The sequence below is a fragment of the Aulonocara sp. 'chitande type north' Nkhata Bay genome, linkage group LG12 (assembly GCF_057382095.1).
Source record: "Aulonocara sp. 'chitande type north' Nkhata Bay isolate Kocher_YH1m ecotype deep benthic linkage group LG12, A_spYH_male_GT1.1, whole genome shotgun sequence".
NCBI classification, from domain to species: domain Eukaryota; kingdom Metazoa; phylum Chordata; class Actinopteri; order Cichliformes; family Cichlidae; genus Aulonocara; species Aulonocara sp. 'chitande type north' Nkhata Bay.
In genome coordinates this window covers 8,689,950-8,698,710 of record NC_141355.1, presented here as the reverse complement: position 1 = coordinate 8,698,710, position 8,761 = coordinate 8,689,950, and the positions used below count along the sequence as shown (strand labels likewise).

Below are 8,761 nucleotides of genomic sequence, written 5' to 3'. Positions count from 1 at the left end.
ACATTAAATTCTGTAAACGTGCTCTATTTGCAATTATTTATCATTACTGTTGTCCAAGTGGTCTCATTTCAAAGTTGAAAGCGAGCATCGGAACGGGCAAGAAAGGCGACTTTTAATTGACTTTGAATGTGTTGTGGTTACTGATATCAGATGGGCTGGGTTGAGAAACTGGCTTAGAATTCCTCTTGCCTTCAGCATGGCCACGCCCCTCTGACTTCTGCAATCAACAAGGCATTTTTACCCAGGGAAATGTTTATTTCGCTTTTCAGTTTGGACTGTTCTCTGTAAATTCCTGAGAAAATTTGAGAAGATCAGGAGTGTCTGAAAAACGTAAAACAGCCCATCTGTCACCAACAGCAATGCTGCCTTCAAAGTCACTTAAATCACCCTTTTTTTTTTTCTGGCATGTGATTGGCTGATTAGATATTTGCATTCACAAGCAGCTGAATAGGTTAGTGCAGGGGTCAGCAACCTGCGGCTCTTTAGTCCTTTTAGTGCGGCTCTGCGTGGTTTGGGAAAATAAATTATTTTTTTAAGTAATTAGCTGAAGTGTATTTTATTTATGTTAGTTTTTTTTTTAACTTGTAGTTCTAAATTGGAAGATTACTGTGATATTAAAATATAAATATAAAATTATATTCTATTACAGTTTTTTCTGAATGCCTAAGCACATTTTTTGTAACTATTGGCTAATTTTGCAAAACTCTTCACACAAATAAGAAAACCTGTCACCCAATAATCAAAACATTGTAGTTCTCTTGCAAAAGCAAACACAGCTAGATTAACTCTTCACACCTTCGTAAAAATGGTGTTTCCGTATCAAACAGTACACACAAGCCATCATCTACTAAGCACACAATGCGCCAACTGCACACTGATGGTATGAATACAAAACACATCTGGCTTTTGCTTTCTCTGTGCACAAGGTAGGCTATGTCAGTTTGAGCTCATACTTCTGTCATAGATCCATAAGCATAGAGGGATCCAAACTTCAAGTACTGGTGTACTTGAAACACATCAAAACAAACACAAGTGTTCATTTCCAAGTATAGGATTATTTGCAATCGCCATAATGACTATATGGGTTACTTGGTCTGCAGTGAACATGCTTCCTCTGCCCCCAGCATCTGGTCATCTAGCAATTCTGTAAAGTAACAATTTCAGTATTTTTACATCAATGGTATTGGTGTGTTTCTCATTGGCATATGGCAGTGCTACAAATCTTTGTGCGAAGTGACTGTACTAACCGATTCTCATTTCAAGATGTCCTTATGGTACTTGCTACAGTGTAGCGGCTCGAGTTAGGCTGGACCCGTTGGCCAGCTACCCTCAGGGTCATTCCACGGTTGATTACATGGTTGATTACATGGTCCACTATTGTCATCAGCAATTCTATTTCTTACTCTTCCTACCCTTCCTCTCCCCCCTCCTCATCTTCCTCTCCCCCCTCCTCGTCTTCCTCTTGCTCCTCCTTGTCCTTGTCATCCTCTTCATCCTACTTCTTCACCTCCACGTCCTCTTCCTCGGCCTCCTCTACTTCTCACTCTTTCTGCTCCCTCCATTGTACTCTGCACACACAGCTTACCTGTATTATAGTGCTTAGGCTGATTGCAAAGTGAACTAATTATCTAAAAAAGTTTTCACATGTGAAAGTGTGCCAGACAGTTGGCAAATTAGTGTTAATGATAGCCATACATGTGTATACTTTTGCTAGGAGTGTGTTGGAAATTTGGTAATTGAGTGTTGTGCAGTGAATTGTGCCTACCGTTTTGCAAAGTGTGTGTTACAAAATTGCAAACTGAGTGCAAAGCAGTTTATGTGCTTTTAGTTTTGCAAACTCAGTGAGTGGTTTTGCTATAAGTCTGAATAGTTTTAGAGATTGTGCTACAGGAATCACAGTTAGGGTTTAAGCATTCAGAAAAAACTGTAAGTTTAGAGGTTTACACATCACATCATTATAATCATTGAGCCTGTCTGACTTTAATCGTCCACTTGATGGCGCAGTAGAGCCAATGAATCGTCACAATGCTTCGAACCATGAGTCGACCAGTTGGATGGAAAGCTTCAGTTCATCACAAGGCTTCATCTCACCATCACTAATGAAAGCTCTTATAATTTGGCTGCTATTAGAGACCATTGATTTAGTCTCTCTTTGGTTACTACGTGGATCTTTTTTCAGACAAATTAATGAAAAAAATATAATAAATGGAAAAACAGAGTACAAATGTGGACAGTTAACTGGATATTACAGCGCGATTTCAGTGCATAAATACATAAATACAGGTCTGAGACGTAAGTGGTGCAATATTGATAGAGCTCACATGACTCCGTCCTGTTCGTATCCCAGAAATCCACCAGGATTTTAGTGCCTCATATACTGCACAGGTCATTGGCACACCTGAGATTCAGGACGACATGCTAAGCAGTGCTGTGTCACCATCAATAATACACCATATTAATGCAAGGTACAATTACAGCTGGGCTCCGCCACATTTTATTTTAACAGAGGAAATAAAATATGCAGAGCTAGCTGAGTTGGTTGAAATTCAGTTGCTACTTTAAGAGAATTTCATACAAGAATAATTGAAGATAAAATAGGTTATTAAAGCTGTCATCATTGCTTCAGTGCCATATTCTCTCTGCTGTAACTCCGATTTGAAGAGGGCTTGTTTAGGCAACAACTCAGAGCACTATACGATCACTGCCGGTCACTTAGGTGATTTGTTATAAATGTGAAAACAGCTATGCAGGTTTAATGCAAGGAAGTCTTTACTCAGTGTTTGGCATGGGTCCTAAATGAAGGAGGGGTAGTCTGTCAGTCACTGCATTCCTCACCTGCATGGGAAACTTCCCAAACTGGAAGTTATCAGAAACATTGGAGACAATACTGAATCCACCAGAGACAGCTGGGACAGGTCCTAGTCATTACCATACAGAAAAGAACGGATTTATTTCAGTTCAGTTCAAATTAATAAGGTGAAGAAAAAACAGAGACTGCATCTTATGTGTTTTCTATTCTATTCTAGTAGTTTTAGAATCCAATAACTACACAAACAATCATGGCAGTGAGGTGTGGAGGGCCAGGAGTGACAAAATGAATGAATTAAATATGCCATTAATTATTGAATTAAATGTTTCATTATTTAATTAAATGCCCATTCACTTCACTAGTGTTTGTAGTTGTTGTTGAGAAATGCCCACTGAAAGAATGGCCACCAGGGCAAGTGCCTGTAATCGGATTACAGTAACTCGTTACTTGTAACGCATTACTGCCCATCTCTGTTGAGAACAAATAATGTAAATGAATAATAGTGTTCAAATTGTTCGTTAAAACTCTGCATATCTCAGAAAAACTAAAAAAAAATCAGCTTTCTTCACTCACTTCTTTACAATGCAGCCATTACAGTCTTCTTTGATTGGTCGCTGCAGGATTGCCATTCTTCTCATGTTTAGTTTTTTTTCCTATCAGTGCTTTAATTCTATGAAATAAATTTTTCAAAGTCACTTTTTGCTTTCACTAGCTTGTTTTTAGTGTCCCACTTTTGGATCTTCTGAACTCACTCTGATTAAAGTTGTCATTGTACTAATGTTATTCATGTGCAGCTGACTTCACAGCTGTGTGTGGGTTTTTTTTTGCTTTTTTGCAACTTTTTGTGATATCTAAATGTTTAACCTGTTCAATAACATTATTACTATTCAGTGATTATTATATATGATTATCACTTGGCTACGTGAACATACATAAATCTGTTCAATCTCAGCGACACAAGCATGTCTTCATGCGCACACACAGTTTCTACTCCCATTCATTCAGGTTTATATTTACAACTTTTACAGGACGAATGGACAGCCATCACTTTAAGGAAAAACAAAGAGAGAGAGAGAGAGATTATAAGTTCAGGGCAGGTCAGTTTTTATAGAAATGCATAGATGTGTGTTGTACTTCCATCTGGCTTATTACTTTCTAATGCAGGGGAAAGACATTGGCAAAGAAACACCTACTACATAAATAGTTTGATTTGAAGTTGCTCTTTTGAGTCCTCTCTATTGACTCTGACATCCTGCTGTTAACAGTTTCATGGTATTGCTTTGTTTGCTTTAAACAAACCTCACAGGGTGGTAGAATATGTCTGCGGTGCAGAGGTCCTTGGATCGCCTCTCTGTTGTCTTTGTTGACAGCAATGAAGGTGGTGAAAGAACTGCTCACTCCTGATTGGACACTGAGCTGCACCACCTTCTCCTTCACTCCTCCATCTTGCTGTCCTCTGAGCTCTCTCTCCTTCATCTCCAGGGAACGAAACAGAGTGCAAGCACCCAACCTGTGGACTGTTAATCTGCAGACAAGGAAGAAAACATTTACAGTTCTAATGTTTCCTATTTTTGCTACATTTGTGCATCACTGACTTTTCTGTTTTTCTGTACTGAGGGTGCATTCTTTTTATATTAGAATTAGTAGAGTTACAGAGGGTATATAGAGTGTGAACATAAAATAAGAGCTTGATTAGGCTGTAGAAACGGATGAAAATCCAGTAAAGTGAAGAGTGTGTGTGTGTGTGTGTGTGTGTGTGTGTCTGGCAGGAAGTGAAGCAGGAAGTCTGAATATAGCTTGTGAGCTTGTGAGAGACGTTTCAAAAGGAAAACAGAGGAATTAGAGAGTGAAAGTGCTAAGAAATAGTAATGAAAATGATATTAAATAAATGTCTTAGTGTGTTAATACAGGTGCCCATGGACTTGGCTCAACCTCAGATGAGTACAGCGGCAAAATGATAGATTAACATAATTGGAACGAAAAACAGGCCAGGCTTTGGCTGAAATTTTACAGCTTCACCTCTCATCCTGCCCTTATCCTGAGAAGAAGCTTAAAGGACAGTCAATCTCCTGATGAAGACAGAAAACAGACAGAACAACACCGTAGATTTGAAGAATTAACAGCAGGCAGAAGACAGTACAACTGACCTAAAACACTGAAGGGTCCAGCAGCATGTATGTTAATGGAACATGTGCTCTGAATTACAAGCTGGAAAGTGTACCAGTGACATGACTGTGTGAAAGCACTGCATTGGACTGTCTGAGTTCATATTTGCCATGCTGGGAGTTAACCGCCAAGAAAAGACTGAAAAGATGAAGAGAGAATGAACAGAGAAGAAGAAACGGCTGATTTGGGCCTGTGTTTGATTTGGGAGGCCACACAGGAAGCTGTGAGAAGAGGGGACGAGGACCGGTGAGAGGTGAAGGCTGGATGTGTTCAAGTGAAAGTATAGGAAAATTGGGTTGAAAATTGAGGCTGAACTTGTGGGGTTTAGAAATGTCCAGAGCATCGCAACAGAAAGGTGAATTAAAAAAAAGAGAGAGAGCGGGATGAAGAAATAAATAAACTAATAATACATAAATGAATAGAAAAATCTTTTGTATATGGCGCGGTGCTGTGGGCACCTAAGTCTTTGATAGTGTAGAATTTTCAAGTCAATACCATGGTTGCATCTACTGAAAATCTCTGTGAAGCTTAAATCTCAATGACCTTGACTTCAAGGTCAGAGGTCAACTTTTCTGAAAATCAGAGGAGTTTCACATTCATAACACAGGTATGTCTACTAGGAGGCTGAAGGGTAGCTCTATATATTTATAAACAATCAAAAACAACAATTATTACGCAATTTATTTCCAATTTGTATGGAATTTATTTCTGTAAAGGTGGTGTTTTAGGTCTGATTGAAGGACTGATGTGATGGTAAGGTGTCCACTGCTGCGCTTTGAAGATTGGTAGGCTTTTTTTTTTAAATTTTCACAAGAATTGCTACTTCCCCTAGAGTTTTGGCCACTCCAACAATCAGAAGATTTCCCTATGAGCAAGCATTTAGCGACAGTGGGAAGGAAAAACTCCCTTTAAAAAGGAAGAAACCTTCAACAGAGCCAGGCTCAGGAAGGGACAGCCCTCTGCCACGACTGGTTGGGGTGGGGGGAGTGAAAATTTAAAAAAAAGAAGCCAAAGTGATCATTTTTGGAGCAGCTTAATTAATTTTTGCATTGTAATTTGCTGTTAATGTCATTTTCCAACCCCAGTTTGTATTTTTATCACTTTTGTCCAGGGTGGAAGATGCCATGCTGGAGACTGATTCAGTATGGTCTTTCAATGTTGATACATGGGAACCTTTTAGAGAGGCCAGGGCTGAAAAAGGGATGCCGGAGAACCTGAGAGGGTGTTATCCGCTGGTGTGCATCCAAGGCCAACATCTGTTTAATTAGGCTGACAAATAAGCGTTGGCCCGCTTCTGGTCCTCGTCTAAACATCATTAGCTGTTCAAGGTCATCCAGACGTGTAAGTATTATGTATCTTGTCTCCAGGGATTCATGTCCTGTCCCTGGAACAGAGCCTTTATATTGTTCTTCCGTCTTAAATGTCCAGCGCTGTTGCTTGTATTTGTCTCCAATGAAATAGTTTTCAGTGTACACGCCAGAGTCTAGCACATGATCTGGTGGCTGACCCTGAGTCTCTATGATGAATTTCAGATAATCATAGTCATTCTCCGAAGGGTAGAGTGGCAGCCCTGTAGCAAGCTCCACAGCCACCAGCCCCAGAGACCACATGTCACTTGCTTCATTGTAAGGAAGGCCAAGCATAACCTCAGGTGCACAGTAACCAACCGTCCCCACAAAGTCACCAGGTATCACTGCAGACGCAGGACATGCGAGGCCAAAGTCTATAAGTTTGACTTTGATGGGAGACTCATGGCGGTTTACAACCATGATGTTTCCAGGTTTGAGGTCAGCGTGCACTATTCCCACAGAACTCAGGTGGGACAGAGCATTTGTGATTTGACCTAAAATTGGCCTGACTTCGCTTATGGGGAGACCCTGTTTATTCTGGTCCCCTATGTAGTCCCACAGGCATTGATCAAGGAGTTCAAATTTCAGGCAAACCCGCTGTCCGTCGTGGAAAAAGCCGTTCCATTGAACAATGTTGGCGGCATCTGGATCCAACCTTCGCAGCTGCTCCAAGATGAAAATTTCCACATGTGCCTGTTGCAGAATATCAGGGTCGCTCTTGTTGACTTTAATGGCAACAGCTTGGTTGGTTGTTGTGTCGCGACATTTGGCTACAATACCAAAGCCCCCTTCTCCGAGGAAAGCCTCTACCTTGTAGTGCTTTCCCAAAATGCTCCCTTTAACTAATTCAAGCTCATCTGAGCTGAATGATGGACTGGCTGATGTGTGGACGAATACTTGCTGAGAAAATTCAACCGAGTTTTGAAAACTGCAGTTGATTTTCTGTGATCTCTTGCTTTCCAAGTTTGAAGGGTGCTGAAAGACCACAGGGTTTTGTGATATTTCAGCACTCATGTCAATGCACAGGGAACTCTTAGGGCTGAAAAAGGGATGCCGGAGAACCTCCGAGGGTGTTATCCGCTGGTGTGCATCCAAGGCCAACATCTGTTTAATTAAGCTGACAAATAAGCGTTGGCCAGCTTCTGGTCCTCGTCTAAACATTATTATTTGTTCAAGGTCATCCAGACGCGTCAGTTTTATGCATCTTGTCTCCAGGGACTCATATCCTGTCTCATACTGAAATTGTTGGTCAGTCTTAAATGTCCAGCGCTGTTGCTTGTCTTTGTCTTCAATGAAATAGTCTTCAGTGTAGACGCCAGAGTCTAGAACATGATCTGGTGGCTGACCCTGAGTCTCTATGATGAATTTCAAAACATCATAGTCTTCATTTCCAGGGTAGAGTGGCAGCCCTGTAGCAAGCTCCACAGCTACCAGCCCCAGAGACCACATGTCAATTGCTTCATTGTAAGGAAGGCCAAGCATAACCTCAGGTGCACAATAACCAACCGTCCCCACACGGTCACCAGGCATCACTGCAGACGCAGGACATGCGAGGCCAAAGTCTATAAGTTTGACTTTGATGGGAGACTCATGGCGGTTTACAACCATGATGTTTCCAGGTTTGAGGTCAGCGTGCACCATTCCCACAGAACCCAGGTGGGACAGAGCATTTGTCAGTTGACCTAAAATTGGCCTGACTTCGCTTATGGGGAGACAGTGGTTTTTCCGGTCCCATATGTAGTCCCTCAGGCATTGATCAAGGAGTTCAAATTTCAGGCAAACCCGCTCTCCGTCGTGAAAAAAGCCGTCCCATTGAACAATGTTGGCGGCATCTGAATCCAACCTTCGCAGCTGCTCCAGGATGAAAATTTCCAATTTCGCCTGTTGCAGAATATCAGGGCGGCTCTTGTTCACTTTAATAGCCACAGCTCGGTTAGTCATGGTATCACGACATTTGGCTACAATACCAAAGCCCCCTTCTCCAAGGAAAGCCTCTACCTTGTAGTGCTTTCCCAAAATGCTCCCTTTAACTAATCCAAGCTCATTTGAGCTGAAGGATGGGTGAGCTGACATGGTGAAATGTGTCGGCTTGGTCGGTGAATTGCTAAGTAAAATTCTCTCAAAACTCTCCAAAAAGGGTTTGCTTGCTGTCAGGTCAAGGTCCGTTGAGCATTAAAGTTTAACAGAGCAAAGCTCCTACTTAAGGGTTTTTTCTCTCAGCAAGATGATGACATAACAAAGGATCTATGTCATCATCTTGTGATGTCACAAGATGTCACCTTTTTTCACAAGATGCATTCCATTTGGATCAAAGGCATTCTATTTTTTCAGTTGAAACACTAAAAAAAAACAATGTTTCAACAGGCCAGGCTGCATTTTCTGCTGCGACATCTCAACAGGAGATAATAAGATAAAGACAAGGAAGACTGGTGATCTA

General features: G+C 41.2%; 1 pseudogene; it reads right to left on the bottom strand.

The window, feature by feature from the left end:
* Positions 1 to 5,060: 5,060 nt before the first annotated feature.
* On the bottom strand, positions 5,061 to 8,761 carry LOC147316907 (uncharacterized; annotated as a pseudogene).